Here is a 24,873-nt window from a genome sequence, read left to right as displayed (position 1 = left end):
GCCACATGTGGCTCCTGAGCCACAGTTTGGCCACCCCTGGTGTAGACAATACTGAACTTGATGGAGCAATACTGAACTTGTCGAAAGCTTCTATCCCAAAGTCTGTTGGTCTCTGAGGTGATCCTGAACTCAAATCTAACTGTTCTACTGCAGACCATCACAGCTACCCCCTGAAACCATCTGGATGGAGCACGGGTCTGAATCCATATAAGGCACTTCCATGTGTCCATGTGCAATATGCCGTCATAGCTTCTGTTTCACTCACTGTACAGGACTACTCAAGGCTTTTTTTGTAGCAGAAACTCCTTTCCCTATTACAGCTCATTTATATTGCATGTAACAGCTCATCCCCAGAGTACAGAGATCAGTTTCCCCTGGAGAAAATGGATGCTTTGGGGGGTGGACTCTAGGGCATTCCACCCACTGAGGTCCCTGTCCTCCCCAGGCTCCATTCTCAAATCTCCAGGAGTTCCTCAACCTGGATCCGGAGGGAGACCCTACCCCTGCACACACTCCCTGCCCGTGGCCAAGGGGGACCTGGCAACCCGAGTTCCATATACTGGGCCTTTTTTTGTAGTAGGAGCTCCTTTGCGTATTAGGCCACACACCCCGATGTAAGCCAATCCTCCTGGAGCTTACAGTAGGCCCTATAAGAACAGCCCTCTAAGCTCTTGGAGGATTGGCTACATCAGGTGGGTGTGGCCTAATATGCAAAGGAGTTCCTGCTACAAAAAAAAAAGCAGATGCATGAAACCAAACTTGGTAACTTTCCTAGTAAGGGCTCTACACTCTCTCTACTGGTAAGTCAACACAATCCTTTCGCTACAGGGTATTCCTCTCTACAAGCGCAGAAAGAGTCAAACAATGACAACTTTTTCAAGCCTGCAGTTTTCCCCCTCTGGAATTCTATAGTTACTCGCAAGGGCTACGTAGCCGGAGAACGAAACGCAAAAAAGTAAGAAATCAAAGATGTAGCTGGGTTGCAGCTCCACATTAAATGGAAAGGAAATTTTTGAAAGGGAAGTGACTCTTCACCCCACTCTTCTTACCGCCCCCCCCAGCCGCCCGCAATCCTTTCCTGCCCCAAGGAGACAGCAGAAGAGGATTTCATTAATAAATTTATTTCAACTTCCTTTTCAATGGCGCAGGAAGAGGAGGGGAAAAAAAGTATGCAAATCCATTTGTAATTAGGTTTTAAAAATTCCATTTCATGGGATAATCAGACTTCAAAAAACTCAATTTTGGTTTTAATCAGATTTTAACAAGGATATTAAACTCCGTCGCGTTCGAGAGAGAGGGGAATGGCGAATTTAACTCCAAATTTATTCAAGCTTAGCCCGAGGAGATAATTAAATAAAATTAATTTGGTAAGGGCTGTCTGTCAAATGGAGGCGCTCCAGGCAGCAAAGCGCGTTTCAGGAAGAAAACAAAGCGCAGTTCATTACGGTACAAGCAGACACAAAGCCTCTTGTCGAGATAGGAGAGAAATCTCAAGTCTCCTACAAGAACAAGGAAACCAGCGGCCAACAAGCTATGCGAGATGATGCACTCCTTGGGAGAAGAGGGAACGGGGAAGCGTCTTAGCATCACCCAGGAAACAAGAGTCTTTAAAAGGCAAGGGACCAAGCACAGACAAAAGGAACCACCCGCAGGAAAACAAAGTTACCATAGAGGAAGAAACGCTTGGGGCACGCTCAGTTTGACTACAAGGACTGTAAGCCGCGGCTTGACAAATCCCAGGTGCCAGGGTGACCTTGGCGCCTAGAAATTTTCATTTTGGCACCAAGCATTTGCAGCAGTTATTTTATGGACGCCCTGTTTTTAACCCACGGCCCCACAGCATCCCTGGGATGAGAGATTTTCCATGCCCCCTCCACTCATCAGTCTAGAGAAAGGTGGCGCAAAGTCCTGTCTAGTCACACCTGTGTTATAATTGGTAACTTTCCTAGTAGAGGCTCTACACACTGGCGCTACCACATTCTGACACAGTGTGGTGGGTGCAGTCACAAAATGGCCACTTCAGGAGGCAGAGCTAGAACAAAATGGCTGCCACGGCTTACCTCAGTCACACAGCTGTAGGGCCTTCAACAAAGAGAGGAACAGAGGTGGTTTGCCACTGCCTGCCTCCCACCAACGCCAACCCTGCTTAGGTTCCAAAAACTGACAAAATTGCACTAGACTGCACCATCCGGGCCAAGGCGCCTTTGGGTCGCAGCCAACTTTCAATGACCCCAGAAGGTTTTCTAGCTAAGAAGGTTACAGAGGTGGTTTGCCATTACCTGCCTCTGCATAGAAACTCTGGACTTCTTTGGTGGTCTCCCATCAACGTACTAACCAGGGCCAAACCTGCTTAGCTTTTCAGAGCTGATGAGATCAGCCTATCTTGAGAGTCATCCAGGTCTGAACTCTTGAGAAAGAGCCGTCTTGTAATCCTGGAAATAAATCCCACACTGGTTTCTGAAAACAGCTGAACGTTATGTTAGAGCCACATCTGTTCCATCTCCTTTGGAGGAGGACACCCACCTGAAGGATTTATATCCGGCAGTCTTTGGATTACAATCCCCACCAAACAGAGTGAAGAAACAGATTGACAAGGCCTGACTGATATCCAGAAACCTCTCCTATGAGACCTTCTAGGAGGAGGTTAACACCACAGATTGTCACCAACAGCTCCCAACTCAAACCAGCAAATGGGATCACCAATGAACAACAATTTGGTCCAGATCAGGGATCCTTAAATTTTTTGAGTTGAGAGCACCTTTAAAATTCTGATACAACCTGGTGGGCACAGCCACAAAATGGCCGCTTCAGGAGACAGAGCTAGCCACAAAATGGCTGCCACAGCTTACCTCAGTCACACAGCTGCTGCCAAAGCAATGTTCTAAAAAAACCTAAGCACCCAATCAGTTCTCCGATAGCCACTAGGAAGTCTTGCTGGGCAAAAGCCTCACATGTTCCCACCCCACAGCCCTTTCTAAAACACTTGGGAAGCACCAGCAGAGGTGCTATTAGGCACCTCAGCAACCATGAGCAACACGTTGGGGACTCCAGTCCTAGATGATGATCTTTCTCTCGCTCACAGACCTCAGGTGGGCCGCTTTTCCCTGCTTACAGACAGCCCCCTAACCCAGGGGTGTCGCTCATTTGTTATGAGAACCGGATCTGACATAAATAAGATCCTGAGGGGCTGGGCCATGTTGGGTTAGGCTGAGCCATGTCAGGCCGGGCCATGTGTGTACCTATTTAAGGTACAAACACAAATATATATATATTTATAAAAAAAACATTCTTAAAGTGATAACACTCATTGGTCTTAAAGGTGCTTTCTTTGTATTTCTCCCATGGGATCCCAGGGAACTGGGCAAAGGAAGCTCTGGCTCTTTCCTTCTTTCCCCAGGGGACTGGTGGGGGAGCCTCAGCCAATAGAAGGAAGAGAGGCTAGGCTCAGTAGCTCTGCTGTGCGATTGAGAGAGCCAGGCAAAGCCAGCTATTCCTCCCCCCACTTCCTCCCCAAGGGAGGAGCCTCAGCTAATGGAGAAAACAGAGGTTTTGCTCTGCAACTCCTGTGCAACTGAGCAAGCCTGGCAAAGGAAGTTGTTATGCAGAAGGAAGAAGCAAGAGAGAGGGAGAAAGAAGCAGATGACAGATAGTTGTCCAGGAGCCTGATAGCCCTTCGGGGGCCTGATTTGGCTCTCAGGTCGCGCGTTTGACACCTCTGCTCTAACCTATCACCGCTTTCTACTGACAACAAGATGCAAACGGAGGGGCAACCGCTGAAACAAACCTAAATGGCCAACATGTTCCCCACAGCCAGCAATAATATTCCAGGACTGAATAACCTCAGCTACGCCATCTTGGGCTCAAACATTACCTCAGATGTGATATATAACTGTCATCTTTTCCCCTCTGTTTTTAAAAGACCTCCTCTTCAAACCCTATGAAAAAGAACAACCGGCACAAACTTGACATTAAGAAGCCAGCGGGAGAACATCTCAGTCTCCCAGGATGAGCTGTTCCTGATCTAAAAGTTCTCCTTCTCCAGCAAAAAGAACTTCAAAGGGAGGCCCAGGCATGAAACAGCTGAATTAAGGGTTCGTCACAAAGTCTGACACCATCTCCCAAGAGCTCAACCAGGTCTTTGGATCCCTCAGCAATTACAGCTAACTAGCTTTGCAAAACTACGAAAACTGGGTTATCACCAACTGCTGCTATTATAAATCGGATTTGCTTTCATTAAATCTGATTCTTTGGGGTGGGGGGAGTGCCATCGTCATAGCTGACTTAGGGCGACCCCAGAGGGCAGGGGTGGCCAAACTTACTTAACATAGGAACCACACAGAATAAATATCAGATGTTTGAGGGCCGCAAGACGTGAACATCAGATGTTTGAGAGCTGCAAGGAAGGAAGGAAGCCAGTCAGGCAAATAGGAGGAGGGAGGGGGAGGTGGAAAGAAAGCAACTTTAACTTTAAATGTGTTCTTCCACCTGCCATCTAGCTTGGCTCGGATAAGTGATTTAAAAAGAGAAACACCTTCTCCAAGCTGGCTAATGGGGTGGTGGGGGCTTTGAGAGCCACACAATAGCGCTGTGTGGCCACCCCGCCAAAGGATTTTCAAGGCAAAATATATGTTCCGAGGTGGTTTCGCCATTGCCCGCGTAGCAATCCTGGACTTCCTTGGTGGTCTCCCATCCCAGAACTAACCAGGCTTGTCCCTCCTTGTGAGATTGGATGAGATCAGGCTAGCCTGGGCCATGTCAGTCAGGGCCAAAAATCTGATTCTTGTACTAGTGCATCTTGCATTCGCTTAAAAGCATGCGCACCCAGAAAAGCAGAAGCAAACCCAGGTATTTCACTAGCTAGACTGGGGTGAGGGGAGGGGAAGGGAGAGAACACCGACAGACATGCAAAATGACTCCGAGCAGTTCTATTTATTAGAAGAGGAACACACTAAGAAGTCTAGAATTGTTTTAATGTGTAGCAGATTTCAGAATTCATTAATGTATGCTAATAACCAGTCAGAACTTAATAGGACAGTGCCTAATGGCTGTACCAGGAAACAGCATGAGAGATTTGAGCACATTAGTAATGATGGTGCCAAAAAACACCGCATTTAAGAATTTAAATAGTGTTTCCCCTTAATGTCATTTCAGAGGAAACCAGCACGGATTTTTTTTTTTTTTTTGGTACCACAAAATTGGCTTATTTAATATAAAGCCCACCTTTCCAGTTGAGATTCAAGGCGGATTACGTAGTGTGATAGATCAAGATGGGTAGCTATGTTAGTCTGTCTGTAGTAGTATTAAGAACATAAGAGAAGCCACGTTGGATCAGGCCAATGGCCCATCCAGTCCAACACTCTGTGTCACTTAAGAACATAAGAGAAGCCATGTTGGATCAGGCCAGTGGCCCATCCAGTCCAACATTCTGTGTCACTTAAGAACAGAAGAGAAGCCCTGTTGGATCAGGTCAATGGCCCATCCAGTTTAACACTCTGTGTCACGTAAGAACATAAGAGAAGCCCTGTTGGATCAGGCCAGTGGCCCATCCAGTCCAACACTCTGCGTCACATACATAAGAGAAGCCCTGTTGGGTCAGGCCAATGGCCCCTCCAGTCCAACATTCTGTGTCACATAAGAACATAAGAGAAGCCATGTTGGATAAGGACAATGGCCCATCCAGTCCAACACTCTGTGTCACTTAAGAACATAAGAGAAGCCATGTTGGATCAGGCCAATGGCCCATCCAGTCCAACACTCTGTGTCACATAAGAACATAAGAGAAGCCATGTTGGATAAGGCCAGTGGCCCATCCAGTCCAACACTCTGTGTCACTTAAGAACATAAGAGAAGCCATGTTGGATCAGGCCAATGGCCCATCCAGTCCAACACTCTGTGTCACATAAGAACATAAGAGAAGCCATGTTGGATCAGGCCAGTGGCCCATCCAGTCCAACACTCTGGGTCACAGAAGAACATAAGAGAAGCCATGTTGGATCAGGCCAGTGGCCCATCCAGTACAACACTCTGTGTTACAGAAGAACATAAGAGAAGCCCTGTTGGATCAGGCCAATGGCCCATCCAGTCCAACACTCTGTGTCACAGAAGAACATAAGAGAAGCCATGTTGGATCAGGCCAATGGCCCATCCAGTCCAACACTCTGTGTCACAGAAGAACATAAGAGAAGCCATGTTGGATCAGGCCAATGGCCCATCCAGTCCAACACTCTGTGTCACATAAGAACATAAGAGAAGCCCTGTTGGATCAGGCCAATGGCCCATCCAGTCCAACACTCTGTGTCACAGAAGAACATAAGAGAAGCCATGTTGGATCAAGCCAATGGCCCATCCAGTCCAACACTCTGTGTCACATAAGAACATAAGAGAAACCATGTTGGATCAGGCCAGTGGCCCATCCAGTCCAACACTCTGTGTCACAGAAGAACATAAGAGAAGCCATGTTGAATCAGGCCACTGGCCCATCCAGTCCAACACTCTGTGTCACAGAAGAGAAGCCCTGTTGGGTCAGGCCAATGGCCCATCCAGTCCAACACTCTGTGTCACAGAAGAACATAAGAGAAGCCATGTTGGATCAGGCCACTGGCCCATCCAGTCCAACACTCTGTGTCACATAAGAACATAAGAGAAGCCATGTTGGATCAGGCCACTGGCCCATCCAGTCCAACATTCTGTGTCACATAAGAACATAAGAGAAGCCATGTTGGATCAGGCCACTGGCCCATCCAGTCCAACACTCTGTGTCACAGAAGAACATAAGAGAAGCCATGTTGGATCAGGCCACTGGCCCATCCAGTCCAACACTCTGTGTCACATAAGAGAAGCCCTGTTGGATAAGGACAATGGCCCATCCAGTCCAACATTCTGTGTCATACAGTGGCCAATATGTGTGTGTGTGTGTACACACACACACACATATATATATATATATATATATACACACACACACACACACACATACACACTGTGGCTAATAGCCACTGATGGACCTCTGCTCCATATTTTTATCCAATCCCCTCTTAAAGCTGGCTATGCTTGTAGCCACCACCACCTCCTGTGGCAGTGAATTCCACATGTTAATCACCCTTTGGGTGAAGAAGTACTTCCTTTTATCTGTTTTAACCTGACTGCTCAGCAATTTCATTGAATGCCCACGAGTTCTTGTATGGTGAGAAAGGGAGAAAAGGACTTCTTTCTCTACTTTCTCCATTCTATGCATAATCTTGTAAACCTCTATCATGTCACCCCGCAGTCGACGTCTCTCCAAGCTCAAGAGCCCCAAGCGTTTTAACCTTTCTTCATAGGGAAAGTGTTCCAAACCTTTAATCATTCTAGTTGCCCTTTTCTGCACTTTTTCCAGTGCTATAATATCCTTTGGCTATTAAAAGAAGGCAAAAGAAGAAGGGGATGGCCAAAGAGGAGATGGCTGGACAGCATTACTGATGTAACAAACACAAATTTGAGCAGACTTTGGAGGATGGTGGAAGACAGGAGGGCCTGTCATGACTTTGCCCATGGGGCCTCAGAGTCGGACTCAACTGCGACTGAACAACAACAAAGTAGTATTAAAAAGTCCAGTAGCGTCTTTTAGGCTGCGATCACACACACACTAGATCAGGGGTGTCGAACTCTGACACAGATGAGACCTTGTCAGGCCGGGCCATGCGTGTACCTATTTAAGATTAGGTAGTCGAGATATAAACTTTTGAGAGGACACAGACAAACACAACTAAAGATTTTAATTTTTTTAAACTTAGAACATGCCGGCATACCGTCACCCAATCGCTAGTCAACATGGTCGCTGAGGGCCACTTCGAGTCACTTGATGTTTTATCCAAAGACTGGGACTCCTACATTGCCAGGTTCCCATTCTACCTCAGCGTAACTGAAATCATTGATGCTACACGAGCCGAGGCAACGTTCCCGAGCCTTTGCGGGCGTTCGACCTTCGAGATCGTAAGAGCTCTTGTAGTTCCAACAGAGCTCAACCGAGTGTCTTCCAACTTCCATCAAAACGAAGCTCAGGCAACAAGAACCCAGTGAGATGCAATACATAACACTGAAATTCTTCAAGTTTTCTATTCCTTGGCTGCCTCCTCAAGCATGACTGAGAAGGTAACCAAGAAATAAGAGGGAGATGGAGACAGAGAAGGCCAGTCGTGAAGGAGCTAGAAAAGATGTTTCACTGGCCAGCAAGTTCAACTTAATTCATGCCAAGGTGTTCCCCAGGCCTTGAATTCAGCAGGAGCTCACAGGAGCACAGCTCCTGAACCTTTCTCACAGCCCCCCTCCTCTTCCCCACCTACCTACTTTGTCCATTGAATAGTAGGTGCAGCTGCATAATAATCCCTGGATTAGGAAAGCCGGCAGCCAGCCAGCCAGCCACCAGGAGCTTTGCCATGCCCACAGCAGCCCTCATTAACCCCTGGAGAAGCCCATGCCACCCTTTCTCCACTTCTTATGTGATTTTGAGAGGCGGGTGGCTTGCTGGCCTTTTGATTGTTGGGGGGGGGACAACCAAGGAGAGCCCCAAGTGAGCGAGACCTGCTTGGGCTGGCTGGATCTCTAGCTAGCCCAACCAGGTCTCACTCACCCAAGGCTCTCCTTTCTTGAGTTGGGTTGCTTTTGGCTGGGGGCGGGGGGAGACAGCATATGTTAATGAGCTCCACCACCTGTTTTTCTACAAAACAACCCCCAGTGTTCCCTATTGTTGTTGTTGTTCAGTCGCACAGTCAAGTCCAACTCTTTGCGACCCCATGGACAAAGTCACACCAGGCCCTCCTGTCTTCCACCATTCTCCGAAGTCTGCTCAAATTCATGTTACATTAGTAACGCTGTCCAGCCACCTCATCTCTTGCCGTCCTCTTCTTTTGCCTTCTGTCTTTCCCAGCATCAGGATCTTCTCCAGTGAGTGCTCCCTTCTCATTGGGTGGCCAAAGTATTTGAGCTTCAGCTTCAGCATCCGACCTTCCAGGGAACAGTCTGGGTTGATTTCCCTTAGGACTGACTGATTGGATCTTCTTGCAGTCCGAGGGACTCTCAAGATTCTTCTCCAGCACCACAGCTCAAAAGCATCTATTCTTCTGCGCTCGGCCTTCCTTATGGTTCGGCTCTCACAGCCATACATTACTACTGGGAATAACATCGCTTTGACTATATGGACTTTTGTTGGCAGGGTGATGTCTCTACTTTTTATTATACTGCCTAGGTTAGCCATAGCTGTCCTCCCAAGGAGCAAACGTCTTTTAATTTCAGTCACCATCTGCAGTGATCTTGGATCCCAGAAATGTGAAGTCTTTCGCTACTTCCATATCTTCCCCTTCTATTTGCTAAGGTGTGATGGGGCCAGATGCCATGATCTTAGGGTTTTTGATGTTGAGTTTCAAGCCGGCTTTTGTGCTCATCTCTTTCACCCTCAACAAGAGGTTCTTTAGGTCCTCCTCACTTTCTGCCATTAGTGTCATCTGCATATCTGAGGTTGTTGATGTTTTTCCCGGCAATCTTAATTCCGGCTTTTGCTTCTTCCAGGCCAGCATTCTGCATGATGTACTCTGCATATAAATTAAATAAGCAGGGTGACAATATACATCCTTGTCGAACTCCTTTTCCTATTCTAAACCAATCAGTTGTTCCATATCCCGTTCTGACAGTTGCTTCTTGACCCTTATACAGGTTTCTCAGGAGACATGTGAGGTGGTCTGGTACTCCCATCTCTTTAAGGACTTGCCACAGTTTGTTGTGATCCACACAATCAAAGGCTTTAGCATAGTCAATGAAGCAGAAATAGATGTTTTTCTGATACTCCCGTGCTTTCTCCATAATCCATTGAATGTTGGCAATTTGATTTCTAGTTCCTCTACCTCTCCAAAACCCAGCTTGTTCTGGTAGTTCATGATCTACATACTACTGAAGCCTAGCTTGTAGGATCTTTAACATGACCTTGCTGGCATGTGAAATGAGTGCAATGGTGCGATAGTTTGAACATTCCTTGGCATTACCCTTCTTTGGGACTGGAATATAAACTGATCTTTTCCAATCCTGTGGTCACGCTTGCATTTTCCAGATTTATTGACATAATGTGTGCATCATTTTAACAGCATCATCTTTTAGGACTTTGAATAGCTCGACTGAGATACCATCATCTCCGCTCACTTTGTTGTTAGTAATCCTTTCTAAGGCCCATTTGACTTCTCACTCCAGAATGTCTGGCTCAAGGTCAGTGATTTCACTGACATGGTTGTTAAGTACATTGAGATCCTTCTTGTATAATTCTTCTGTGTATTCTTGCCACCTCTTCCTGATCTCTTCTGCTTCTGTTAGGTCCCTACCGTTTTTGTCCTTTATCATGGCCATCTTTGCATGAAACATTCCCTTGATTTCTCCAATTTTCTTGAAGAGATCTCTTGTCCTTCCCATTCTGTTATTTTCCTCTATTGCTTTGTATTGTTCTTTAAGGAAGGCCTCCTTATCTCTCGTTGTTTTCTGAAAATCTGTATTCAGTTAAGGGAATTTTTCCTTTTCACCTTTGCCTTTAGCTTTCCTTCTTTCCTCAGCTATTTGTAAAGCCTTATCAGACAGCCACTTTGCTTTCTTGCATTTCTTTTTCTTTGGGATGGTGCTGATTGCTGCCTTCTGTACAATGCCATGAACCTCCATCCATAGTTCTTCAGGCACTCTATCAACTCTAGTTCCTTAAACCTATTCTTCACCTCCACTGTATATTCATAAGGGATGTGATCAAGGTCAAACCTGAATGGCCTAATGGCTTCCCCAGTTTTCTTCAGTTTAAGCCTGAATTTTGCAATGAGTAGCTCATGATCTGAGCCACAGTCAGCTCCAGGTCTTGTTTTTGCTGGCTGTAAGGAGCTTCATTATCTTTGATTGCAGAGTATATAAACAATCTGATTTCTGTATTGCCCATCAGGTGATGTCCATGTGTAGAGTCGCCTTTTAGATTGTTGGAAGAGGGTGTTCGCTATGACCAGCTTGTTCTCTTGACAAAACTCTATTGCCCGGCTTTATTTTGTTCTCCAAGGCCAAACTTGTCAGTTGTTCCAGTTACCTTTTGACTTCCCACTTTGGCATTCCAGTCTCCTATGATGAGGAGGACATCTTTTTTTGGTGTTCATTTTAGAAAGTGTTGTAGATCTTCATAGAACTGGTCCACTTCAGCCTCTTCTGCATCAGTGGTTGGGGCATAGAGTTGGATTACTGTGATATTGAATGGTTTGCCTTGGATATGAACTGAGATCATTCTGTCATTTTTGAGATTGTATCCCATTACTACCTTCCTCACTCTCTTGTTAACTATAAAGGTCACCCCATTTCTTCTACAGGACTCTTGCCCACAATAATAGATGTAGTGATCCTCCGAGTTAAATTCACCCATTCCTGTCCATTTTGGTTCACTGATTCCCAAGATGTCGATGTTCAGTCTTGCCATCTCTTGTTTGACTACATTCAGCTTACCTTGATTCATAGATCTTACATTCTAAGTTTCAATGCAGTATTGTTCTTTGCAGCATCGGATTGTTCTTTCACCATCAGACACATCCACAGCTGAGCGTCCTTTCGGCTTTGGCCCAGCCACTTCACTCTTTCTGTGGTTACTTGGACTTGCCCTCCGCTCTTCCCCAGTAGCATATTGGGCACCTTCTAACCTGAGGGGCTCATCTTCCAGCACCATATCTTTTAGCCTTTTGTTACTGTCCATGGGGTTTTCTTAGCAAGGATACTGGAGTGGTTTGCCATTTCCTTCTCCAGTGAATCTCATTTTGTCTGGGTTCTCAACTGTGGCCTGTCCATCTTGGGTGGTCCTGCATGGCATGGCCCACAGCCTCACTGAACCGCGCAAGCTCTCTCGCCACGTCAAGGCAGAAATCCATGAGAGGGTTCCCTATTACTAGATGTGAAAGTTGGACATTGATGAAAGCAAGCCGGAAAAAAAAGTGGATCCTTTGGAAATGTGATATTGGAAGAGAGTTTTGACAGGTATCGTGGACCACTAAAAACGCAAATCAGTGGGCTCTAGATCACATCGAGTCTCAAGAAGACCCAACATGAGATGGGTGGACTCAGTCAAGGAACCCACAGCCTTCAGTTTGCAAGACCCTAGCAAGACTGTAGAACAATGGGACATTCTGGAGGTCATTAATTCAGAAGGGGCACCCTAAATTGGAAGCAACTTTATGGAACTTACACACACACACACACAAACATCTGTGCAAAAAAGTCCTCTTGAATTATTCTGCTTTGCAAAACAGGATACTACAAAGAACAAACAGGCGAAAAGGGAAAAGCAGAAATACCAACTGGTTTGTCCACATTTCCCAGTCTAAACGCCCAAATGCTTCGAGCAAACTGATGCGACCTGGGATCAGCAAAATACTTTACGAAAATAGGAAAGATTGCGACACAAAAGCTTGCCGAACTAGCCACCTTGGAAAGGACCATGCATGCCGCAACACCTGTACAAAACCACACGACTTTGGTTCCCGATTCATTCACCAACCCCTGGTTCCAGAGTCACCCTTTCCTAAAAGCGGATTAGAATCTCCACTCATAAGCATAATCCACAAGCAGTGTTCCCTCTAAATTGAGTTAGCATGAGATAGCTCACAGTTTTTTAGGCTCTGGCTCACACATTTTTGTCTTAGCTCAGGAAGGATGGCCCCAGAGCAAACTAATTTATACAGTAGCTCACAATTTGAATGCCAGTAGCTCACGAAGTAGAATGTTTGCTCACAAGACTCCACAGCTTAGGCAGAGGATTGTCCTCAAGGGAACATTCTCCTCTTCACAGTGACTGTGAATTGAGCAAAGAGGGTGGTTAAGCAGTGATTTTTCTCAAGGAGGGGCCATGGCTCAGTGGTAGAGCCTCTGTTTGGCATGCAGAAGGTCCCAGGTTCAGTCCCCGGCATCTCCAGTTAAAAGAACAAGGCAGGAAGTGATGTGAAAGACTTCAGCCTGAAGAGCCATTGCCGGTCTGAAAAGACAATACTGACTTTGAAGGACAGATGGTCTGATTCAGTATAAGGCAGTTCCAGGTGTTCATGGGGAGGGGGCTATAGTTCAGTGGTAGAACATCTGTTTGGCACGGAAAAGGCCCTCAGCTCAATCCTCAGCTTTTCCAATTATTGCCTCTTGAAGAATGTAAACAGCTTGAGTCTGAATGCTCAGTATGCTGTGAAAGGGAAAGATTTCTAGCATGCGCTCCCCTTTCTATGGGGAAAAAAAATGGAGCTGTGGCAAAATTATCATTTAAATAGCAATGGAGCAATTATAATTTGCTGCCACAGGAGGTGGTGGCAGCTACAAGCATAGAAAGCTTCAACAGGGGACTGGATCAACATATGGAGCAGAGGTCCATTAGTGGCTATTAGCCACAAGGTATAGATGGAACTCTGGGGCATGTGATGCTCTGTATTCTTGGTGGGTTTTTTTTGGGGGGGGGGGGAACAGTGGGAGGCCTTCTAGAGTCCTGGCCCCACTAGTCGACATGATGGTTTTTGGTCACTGTGTGTTGGACTGGATAGGCCACTGGCCTGATCCAAAATGGCTTCTCTTATGTGACACAGTGTTGGACTGGATGGGCCACTGGCCTGATCCAACATGGCTTCTCTTATGTTCTTCTGTGACACAGAGTGTTGGACTGGATGGGCCATTGGCCTGATCCAACACGGCTTCTCTTATGTTCTTATGTACAGAGTGTTGGACTGGATGGGCCACTGGCCTGATCCAACATGGCTTCTCTTTTGTTCTTATGTACAGAGTGTTGGACTGGAGGGGCCACTGGCCTGATCCAACATGGCTTCTCTTATGTTCTAATCAAAAGGATCAAGTAGTAGGTGATGTGAAAGACATGAATCTGAGACCTTGGAGAGTGGCTCCCTGTCTGTAGACAATACTGACCTTGACTGACCAATTGTTGGACTTGGCACAAGGTTATCTTCGTGTGTCGCACATACACTACTGCAAAAGAGTCCATAGCTGGTTGCTTGAGCATCCCAAGGATCAATCCCTAGTATCTCCAGCTAAAAGGGTCTAGCAGTAGGTGATATGAAGGACCTCAGCTTCAGACCCCCGGGGGGGGTCACCTCTGGTTAAAGAAGAGATGAGGCTTGATATCCCAGCATAAGGAAGATTTGTGTCTATGTGCTACACATGCTCTACACACAGGGGTGTCAAATGTGCAGCCCGAGAGCCAGATCAGGCCCCCAAAGGGCTCGTATCAGGCCTGCGAGCAACTCACTGTTGTCTGCTTCCTTCTCTCTCTCTCTCTCTCTCTTGCTTCCTTCTGCATCATGGCTTGCTTTGCCAGGCTTGCTCTATCAAGCTACAGAGCAAAGCCTCTATTTTCTCCATTGGCTGACCAGCACATGAAACAAGCTCGCAATGCCCAGCTATTTCATGTTTCCTTCTGGGTCTTAGGCTCAAAGCACTGACCGTGAAATTTCTGTAATGAATGTCAATAGATCAAAAGTAGATTTGCAACTTACAGACATACACCTGAACAGCACACTCAAGATTGTTATAGGACAGACATTGTCTCCAAATTTTGATGCAATTATTCAGAGTAAGAGGCGTCCGTTATCAGAAACTGTTAAATAAACAAGATATTGCTAGAATGCTAATCTTTTAAGCATATTTTAAATTTTTTTTTGTTAAAAAAACCCTTTAATTGTGTTTGCCTTTAATTGTGTTTATAAAGTTTATATCTCCACTACCTGGCATTACATTATATGACATACATGGCCGGCAAGGTCTCATTTATGTCGGATCCATCCCTCATAACAAATGAGTTCGACACCCCTGCTCTACAGTTTCCAAAATGCCCCGTGAACACATCTGAAGGACGTCGAGTCTGACCTACCAGCTCCGCACGCCCAGAAACTGCCAAGAAGGAGCAGACCCTTTTAAGCCCCAACCCATTCCACTGAAGTTCTGAGCACTGAAACACACAGGGCGGTTCAAAAGCGAACAGAAGGACAATAATATATGTATCAATGAGTCCCAAAGCTAGCAGTCCTTGTGTTTGCAGAGGTGTCAAAGAGGCAGACGGAATAAAAAATAAGATGTGAGCATCTGAGCCTTCTCAATCGCCACACTCCATCCCTTTGGTGATTAGCCTCTGCTATTTAAATGATAATTTTGCTGCAACTCCATTTTTCCCCCATAAAAAGGGGAATGCGCGCTAGAGATCTTTCCCTTTCACAGCATTTTGAGCATTTAGACTCAAGCTGTTTAACATTCTTCAACCCATACCTGAAGAGGACAGGCCAGCTACTCTTAATTTTTTTTTTCCTCTTCAACCTCCCCGCTTGCTAAAAATGTCACCCCAAGATGAAAAAACTAAACTGACAGGGCAGCAATCTATACCTCTGAACACCAAGAGCCATGGCCTCTTCCATTTTTAATTGACTCCATCTATACATAAGGGCTGCTGATTTTGGCCTGGAAAATTCCTGAAATTTGGGGTGATGCCTCGAGAGGGGGGATTTGGAGAGGAATTTCACCTAGACCGGGGATGGCCAAGCTTGCTTAATGTAAGAGCCACAATGAATATACAGCAGATGTTTGAGAACCTCAAAACATGAACATCAGATGCTTGAGAGCTGAGGGATGGAAGGAAGGAAGGAAGGAAGGAAGGAAGGAAGGAAGGAAGGAAGGAAGGAAGGAAGGAAGGAAGGAAGGAAGGAAGGAAGGAAGGAAGGAAGGAAGGAAGGAAGGAAGGAAGGAAGGAAGGAAAATAGATGGGGGATAGAAAGAAAGCAACTTTAACTTACAATGCATTCTCCAGGCCGCCAAGTGGAGAAGGGATTTATATAGAGAAAGTCGTTCTCCAAGCCGGCTGATGGGGAAGTGTTGGCTTCAAGAGCCACACAATATGTGTGAAAGAGCCACATGTGAGTCCTGAGCCACAATTTGGCCACCCTGACTTAGACTCTATGGTTTACCATAGAGTTTGCCCTCTGAAGCTGTTTTCTCCACAGAAACTGATCTCTGTAGTCTAGGGATCCATTCTAATTCCCGAAGATCTCCAGGCCGCACCTGGAGGCTGGCAACTTATACCCCAAAGTGGGACGACACCCAAAAGGGGCTTCTAGCTTTCTCCATGAACCCATTTGGTAAAAACACAAAAACCCTGTGAGGCAGGTTAGGTAGAGACTGTGACCAGCCCAAAGGGATCCAGTGAGTTTCCACAGTGGAGTAAAGACAGTGCAGTCTGACACTCGACCAATGCACCACAAAGCCTCACTCCAGGTTTGTCAAGAACATAGAAGTTACATTGCCAAGAAGTTACAGGAAACTTGCATAACAGGGCTTCATGGCCAGGAGTTCAAAATACAGGCTGCAGCCGACTCTACCTCAGGGAAACCAAGCCACCCAAACCCACAAAAGCACGGAATTTCGATTTATGGAGAATCCACTGCGTCAAAACCTAAAACCATGTTCTACGCCAGGGTCCCCAATCTTTTTGAACCTGTAGGCCCCTTTGGACTTGACACATGGTGATGGTTGCGACCACAAAATGGCTGCCACAGGAGGCAGAACCAACCACAAAATGGCTGCCACAGAAGGCAAAGCCATACACACTCCCAGAGGAAGTCCAAGCACAGGGGAGCGCATAGGCTCTTGTCAGGGCAGCAGTTATAGTGTTTACTGGTCCGAATGGGGAACCAAAAAGGCTTACAACCTCATCCTCCACTCCATTTTATCCTCAACTACAACCTTGTGACGATGGTTAGGCTGAGAACATCACTGGTTGAGAACACCACCTGACCAAGTTCCCCAGCAAGTTTCTGTGGCAGAGGCAGGATTCAAACATGAGAAGACGACGACGACACTGGATTTATATTCCGCCCTCCACCCTGAATCAGAGTCTCAGAGCGGCTCACAATCTCCTTTATCTTCCTCCAACAACAACAACAAAATTTTATTTGTATCCCGCCCTCCCCGCCGGAGCAGGCTCAGGGCGGCTGACAGCATCAATTCAAATTTCAATTATACAAGGAAAAACAAAGAAAACAAAATTACATTTAAACATTAAAATTCTGGTTAAGTTTAAAAATTAATTAAATTAGATTGATGAAAGTGCTAATGCTATCTGTTCTTTTATGATGGCGGTTAGCATGAGCAATTTCTTTCTTCATCAGCGAAAGCCAGTCGGAAGAGGAAGGTCTTGCAGGCCCTGCGGAATTGTTCAAGATCCCGCAGGGCCCGCATTTCCTCTGGAAGTTGGTTCCATAGGCTCGGGGCTACAGAGGAGAAGGCCCGGTTACGGGTGCTTTGCAGCTTCACCTCTCTCGGTCCGGGGGTAGTCAGCAAGTTTTTCCCGGCTGACCTCAGTGCTCTCTGGGGTTCATATGGGGAGAGACGGTCCCTAAGGTAGGCAGGTCCTCGACCATATAGGGCTTTAAAGGTAATGACCAGCACGTTGTAACGAACCCGGTATACTGGCAGCCAGTGCAGCTCGCGCAGTCCAGGCTGTATGTGCTCCCATTTAGGAAGCCCCAACAACAGTCTAGCCGCTGCATTCTGCACCAGCTGCAGCTTCCGGGTTCGGTACAGAGGCAGCCCCATGTAGAGGGCATTACAGTAATCCAGTCTCGAGGTGACCGTTGCGTGAAGTACCGTTACCAGATCTTGGCGCTCTAGGAAGGGAGCCAACTGCTTTGCCCGCCTTAGGTGGAAAAAGGCTGACTTGGCAGTGGCTGCAATCTGGGCCTCCATTGATAATGAAGGCTCCAGTAGAACTCCCAGACTCCTAACCCGGTGCGCCGCTTTTAGCGGCGCCCCGTCGAAGACCGGAAGAGGTATTTCCCCTTCCCGAGCGCCCCGACCCAGACAAAGGACTTCTGTCTTCGCTGGATTCAGTTTCAGCCCGCTCCCCCTCAACCAAGTTGCCATATCCTGCAAGGCCCGGTCTAAATTCTCAGGGACGCGGTCAGGCCGGCCGTCCATCAGCAGATAGAGTTGGGTGTCATCAGCATATTGATGGCACCCAAGTCCATGTCTCCTGGCAATCTGGGCAAGAGGGCGCATATAGATATTAAATAACATTGGTGAGAGAACTGCCCCCTGGGGCACTCCACAGTCCAGTGTGCGCCTCCGGGACCGCTCACCCCCAATTGCCACCCCACAGCAGACACCCTGTGAGTGGGGCTGAGAGAGATAGCAACTGCCCTTTCAAGGACAACTCCTACGAGAGCTATGGCTGACCCAAGGCCGTTCCAGCAGCTGATGGTGAAGGAGTGGGGAATCAAACCTGGTTCTCCCAGATAAGAGTCCGCACACTTAACCACTATACCAAACTGGCTCTCTTTGAGCTCCTGCGGTCATCCAAATGTCCCTTTTGCTCCCAACGTGCTCCACAAAGATACTCTGGTTTCTCACATGTTTCCAAGCTCCTTAACATTCATAAACGCATGTAAGAGTGTAACAGTGACATGCCTTCGCAAGAGCCAGTGCAGTCCGAGTCTAACACAAAAAAGACAAAGCAAACCCGATTCCATGGGAGCTTCAAGACAGCAGAGACGAGCGGCAAAGCATAACTGCGGTCCCTCTTTAATATTTATTTTCCCTTTCTATAATCGGAAAAATTCCCACTGTGATGTGACAGCTTGTCTGACATAAGGCAGCTCGTGAACAAGTCGTCAGGAAGTTACAATCCTTTTTTGCAGCTCATAAATCGTAGCTAACGACTGAAAATAAAAACCGACAGCCCCGTAAAGTTTTCGTGGCTTGGAATTGTCAGCTAGAGTACCCATCGGCCCTGAGGCTCCAGTGGCAGCCATTTTGTGATATTATGTGACACAGAGTGGATGGGCCATTGGCCTGATCCAACATGGCTTCGCTTATGTTCTTACGAGGATGAAGGGCAGAATTCTGGCCTGCCTTAGGAATGGTACCCCAAACCTTTTGAGATTTCTGCCTTCATCTAACTCAGGGGCGTCAAACTAATTTGTTATGAGGGCCAGATTTAACATAAATGAGACCTTGTTGGGCCGGGCCGTGCGTGTCATAAAATGCAAGGCCAGGTGGCAGAGATAGAGACTTTATAAAGGATGCAGACAAACAAAAAGATTTTTTAACAGCTTAAAACAAAACATGCTTTAAACATTAGCACTCATTGATCTTAAAGATGCTTTCTTGGTGTCTCTCTCATGCAGTTTTCTGGCTCTTCCCTTCCTTCTCCGTGGGACCGGCAGGAGTCTCAGCCAACAGAAGGAAGAGAGGCCTGTCTCAGTAGCTCTGCTGTGCAATTGAGAGAGCCTGGCAAAGCAAACTATTCCTCCCCCCTTCTTCCCCAAGGGAGGAGCCTCAGCCGATGCAGAAAATAGAGCCTTTCCTCTGTAGTTCCTGTGTGACTGAGCAAGCCTGGCAAAGCAAGCTGTTTATGCAGAAGGAAGCGAGAGAGAGGGAGAAGGAAGCAAATGATGACCAGTTGCTCGGGGGCCTGATGTCAAGTAGACGGATTCAATGATGAGTCAAAATTGATACTAAGTTTACATTTATTGATAAACCGTTACTTTGGCTCAAGCCGGTGGCTTGAGAGGAATGAGGCCAATACACTGATACAAGAGTTTTAAGGTACGCTTCAAAGAGATTCCTACGGGAGGGGGGAGCAAAGGAACATTCACACATAACTACAAAGATACTTTCCCAGGGCAAGTTATCAAGCTGGTTGCCCTTGTATTCTTATGTGAATTTTCCTCCCTCCGGAGGCCCTGTGGGAAGGCACAGATTACTTTGTTCTCAACAGTTACCAATCATAAAGGAAAGGGGGGCAACTACACGGTAATAAACTAGCAGCATTTGGTTCATCATGATTTTACCCAGGCCTGGTTTTGACAGGCCAGAACCCGACAGTCTTTGGTCAGAATCAGTCGAGCTTGACACCTGAGAGGAGCCCTCCATGGGCCTGATCTGGCCCCCGCGTGTTTGACCTGATCTAATTGGCCTTTAAACTGTCTAAAAGGCGGGCGTCCTCTGCTTTAATTGCAATATTGCCCATTCTCCAGTTTCATTGCAATATTTTATATGCCTAATCCAGCATTTTTCACAAAGCTGACACATCGAAGACCAGTTCATGGGCCTCCTGCCCGCAGTCTGAAGCAATCTCCTTCAAAGAATTATTTACTTCTTTTATCTCTCGCCTCAACAGGGACCCAAAGCGGCTGAAATTATTCTGCTCTCCTTCATCTTATCCTCCCAACAGCTTTGTGATGTAGGTCAGGCTGAGGGTGTGTGACAGACCCAAGGTCACCCAGCAAGCTTACAATACAGAGTGGAAATTCAAAACTGGATCTCCCAGATCACTCCAGCACACTAGAAGATGATATTGGATTTATACCCCGCCCTCCACTCCGAATCTCAGAGCAGCTCGCAATCTCCTTAACCTTCCTCCCCCCCCGACAACAGACACCCTGTAAGGCAGGTGGGGCTGAGAGAGCTCTGACAGAAGCTGCCCTTTCAAGGACAACTCCTACAAAAGCTATGGCAGACCCAAAGCCATTCCAGCAGCTGCAAGTGGAGGAGTGGGGGAATCAAACCAAGCTCTCCCAGGTAAGTGTCCGCACACTTAACCACTACACCAAACTGGCTCTCGCTTTGAAAAATCCAGAAAACGAAGCAAAGTGGGAAAAAAATAATCAATTTGTTCTATTTCTCTGATACTTTAATGATTTTTGACCTTTCGCCACTAGCTCAAAAATGGGGACCACTGGAGACCACTACCAAAGCCAGTTTGGTGTAGTGGTTAAGTGTGCGGACTCTTATCTGGGAGAAAAGAGTTTGATTCCCCACTCCTTCACTTGCACCTGCCGGAATGGCCTTGGGTCAGTCGTAGCTCTCGGAGGAGTTGTCCTTGAAAGGGCACCTTCTGGGAGAGCTCTCTCAGCCCCACCCACTTCACAGGGTGTCTGTTGTGGGGGAGGAAGATAAAGGATATTGTGAGCTGCTCTAAGACTCTGAGTGGAAGGCCGAATATAAATCCAATGTTTTCTTCTTCTAACTCAACATGGCCCATCAAGTTCCTGCCACTTCCATTTCAACTAGATACCGCTTTATCAACGAGATACCAATCAAATGGCTAATGACGGCACATAAAGCGAAAAGGAAAGAGAGTTTCCTTTGTTTCTAATCCACATCAGCTCGGCTCATCTCAATACTTGAATTGCATTACCCATCTGATGAGCCTTCACTTGCCTATTCCGTCTGTAAAATAAAAAGCTTGTGCCTAACAAATTTTGCGCCCCCTCCAACACACACACACATATCCATCCGCTTTACACAAAAGAAGTCTAGTTGAAAAATCTGTTTTTCCTTTTTTTCCATACAACCACTGATCCCCCTCTGTCATATCAAGAGAATGCAGTTGCTTCTCAGAGCCTGTTGTTTTCCACTCATTTATCTTTCTGAAAACCCAGGAAGCGAGGACAGAAAGTAACTCTTCTTGCCAGGAGTTTATCATGCACGCTACAAAAACAAAAAGCAAAAACCCTCACTCCAATTGTTATCTGCTTCACAGGACAAGAGAAACATAGGGTCATTATCTAATTGTGAAGAACATGGGATGGATCCAAACAAAATGGCCGGTTTCTAACAACTGGAGAGCCAGTTTGGTGAAGTGGTTAAGTCTGCGGACTCTTATCTGGGAGAACCGGGTTTGATTGCCCACTCCTCCACTTGCACCTGCTGGAATGGCCTTGGGTCAGCCATAGCTTGGCAGAGGTTGTCCTTGAAAGGGCAGCTGCTGTGAGAGCCCTCTCCAGCCCCACCCACCTCACAGGGTGTCTGTTGTGGGGGAGGAAGGTAAAGGAGATTGTAGGCCACTCTGAGACTCTTCGGAGTGGAGGGCGGGATATAAATCCAATATCTTCTTCTTCTTCTTCAACTCTGCCTTCCTGCTGCATTTTTCCTTTTGTGAAATCCCTCGGGGTCCTCAGCTCCCAGGCTGGTGTAGTGGTTAAGTGTGCGGACTCTTATCTGGGAGAACCAGGTTTCATTCCCCACTCCTTCACTTGCAGCTGCTGGAATGGCCTTGGGTCAGCCATAGCTCTCTTATCTGGGAGAACCAGGTTTGATTCCCCCCTCCTTCACTCGCAGCTGCTGGAATGGCCTTGGGTCAGCCATAGCTCTCTTATCTGGGAGAACCAGGTTTGATTCCCCCCTCCTCCACTTGCAGCTGCTGGAATGGCCTTGGGACAGCCGGAGTTATTGCAGGAGTTGTCCTTGAAAGGGCAGCTGCTGTGAGAGCCCTCTCAGTCCCACCCACCTCACAGAGTGTCTGCTGTGGGGGGAGAAGATATAGGAGATTGTAAGGCATTCTACGTCTCTGATTCAGAGAGAAGGGCGGGGTATAAATCTGCAGTCTTCGTCGCCGTCTTCTTCTCCCCCACCCCAGAACAGCACGTCATGGTGATCACCGGGCTGTGGATGGAGGGAGGCAGGAAAATTCAACTCTGCCATTGGAAGTATTCTGGATTCAACCCTGGGCCTATAAACTTGAGCTCAACGTGGAATCTCACCTTCTCCCTACAAAGAAGGAAGAAACAGACAAGGAGCAGGGCCTGAAAGGCCAAGGCCCCCGCGTCAGAGGCAGGGAACTGCCTCGCTTGGACCCACCCCTCAAAGCCCCACCCAAAACTGTCCATCAAAAGTAAGAGGGAAGAGACTCTTCAAAGGCATGGACTCCCGTGGGAGACTGCACCTTTCCCAAAAGCAGGTCTCTGTCCAGGTTGCAGAAGACCTCCACAAGGAGGGAATCTAGAGCAGGAGTGGCCAAACTGCGGCTCGGGAGCCACACGTGGCTCTTTCACACATTTCTGCGGGGCTCTTGAAGCCCCCATCGCCCTGTTGGCCAGCTTGGAGAAGGCATTTGTCACTTTAAATCAAGCCAAGCCAACCAGTGGCTTGGAGAATGCATTTAGAGTTAAAGTTGCTTTCTTTCCACCTCTCCCTCCCCACATCTATTTGCTTCCTTTCCACCTTTCATTCCTCCCTTCCTTCCTGTCTTGTAGGTCTCAAACATCTAACGTTTATCCTATGTGGCTCTTGTGCTAAGTAAGTTTGGCCTCCCCTCTCCCAATCTAGACCAGGAAATGTACAATGCAAGCCATTTAGGAGCACAGCACCTCCAACCTCATAGAATCAAAGAGTTGGAATCATTGCTGTCAGATGGCCATCTAGTCTCTGCTTAAAAACCTCCAAGGAAGGAGAGCCCAGCACCTCCCGAGGAAGCCTGTTCCACTGAGGAATCCCTCTAACGGTCAGGAAGTTCTTCCTAATGTTGAACCGGAAACTCTTTTAATTTCAACCCGTTGGTTCTGGCCCTACCTTCTGAGGCCACAGAAAACAATTCCCCACCATCCTCTATATATGACAGCCCTTCAAGTACTTGAAGATGGTGATCCTATCACCTCTCAGCTGCCTCCTCTCCAGGCTAAACATCCCCAGCTCCTTCAACCTTTCTTCATAGGACTTGGTCTCTAGACCCCTCACCATCTTCGTCGCCCTCCTCTGGACCCGTTCCAGCTTGTCTATATCCTTCTTAAAATGTGGTGCCCAAAACTGAACACAGTACTCCAGGTGAGGTCTTACCAAAGCAGAGTAAAGCAATACCATCACAAAACATGATCTGGACACTATACTTCTGTTGATACAGCCCAAAATTGCATTTGCCTTTTTTAGCCACCGCATCACACTGTTGACTCATGTTCAGCGTATGATCCACTAAAACCCCTAGATCCTTTTCGCACATACTACTGCTAAGACAAGTCTCCCCCATCCTATAACCATGCATTGTATTTTTCCTACCTAAACGCAGAACTTTACATTTCTCCCTGTTAAAATTCATTTTATTGGTTTTAGCCCAGTTTTCCAGCCTGTCAAGGTCATCCTGTATCCTAGAATCATAGAGTTGGAAGGTACCTCTAGGGTCATCTAGTCCAACCCCCTGCACAATGCAGGAAACTCACAAATACCTCCCCCTAAATTCACAGGATCTTCATTGCTGTCAGATGGCCATCTAACCTCTGTTTAAAAACCTCCGAGGAAGGAGAACCCACCACCTCCCAAGGAGGAAGCCTGTTCCACTGAGGAACCGCTCTAAACTCACAAACGCCTCCCCCTAAATTCACAGGATCTTCATTGCTGTCAGATGGCCATCTAGCCTCTGTTTAAAAACCTCCAAGGAAAGAGAGCCCACCACCTCCTGAGGAAGCCTGTTCCACTGAGGAACCGCTCTAACGGTCAGGAAGTTCTCCCTAAAGTTGAGCCGAAAACTCTTTTGATTTAATTTCAACCCATTGGTTCTGGTACTATCTTCTAACTGGATCCTGTTTCTGTCTTCTACTGTATTTGCAACCCCTCCCATTTTAGTATCATCGGCAAATTTAATAAGCATTCCCTCTATTCCAGTTTGGTGTAGAGCCAGTTTGGTGTAGTGGTTAAGTGTGCGGACTCTTATCTGGGAGAACCGGGTTTGATTCCCCACTCCTCCACTTGCACCTGCTAGCATGGCCTTGGGTCAGCCATAGCTCTGGCAGAGGTTGTCCTTGAAAGGGCAGCTGCTGTGAGAGCCCTCTCCAGCCCCACCCACCTCACAGGGTGTCTGTTGTGGGGGAGGAAGGGAAAGGAGATTGGAGGCCGCTCTGAGACTCTGTCCTTGAAAGGGCAGCTGCTGTGAGAGCCCTCTCCAGCCCCACCCACCTCACAGGGTGTCTGTTGTGGGGGAGGAAGGGAAAGGAGATTGTGGGCCGCTCTGAGACTCTGTCCTGGAAAGGGCAGCTGCTGTGAGAGCCCTCTCCAGCCCCACCCACCTCACAGGGTGTCTGTTGTGGGGGAGGAAGGGAA

The sequence above is a fragment of the Heteronotia binoei genome, chromosome 20 (genome assembly GCF_032191835.1).
Source record: "Heteronotia binoei isolate CCM8104 ecotype False Entrance Well chromosome 20, APGP_CSIRO_Hbin_v1, whole genome shotgun sequence".
Lineage (NCBI taxonomy): Eukaryota > Metazoa > Chordata > Lepidosauria > Squamata > Gekkonidae > Heteronotia > Heteronotia binoei.
The sequence above is the reverse complement of the archived record's forward strand: the minus strand, read 5'-3'. Positions refer to the sequence as shown.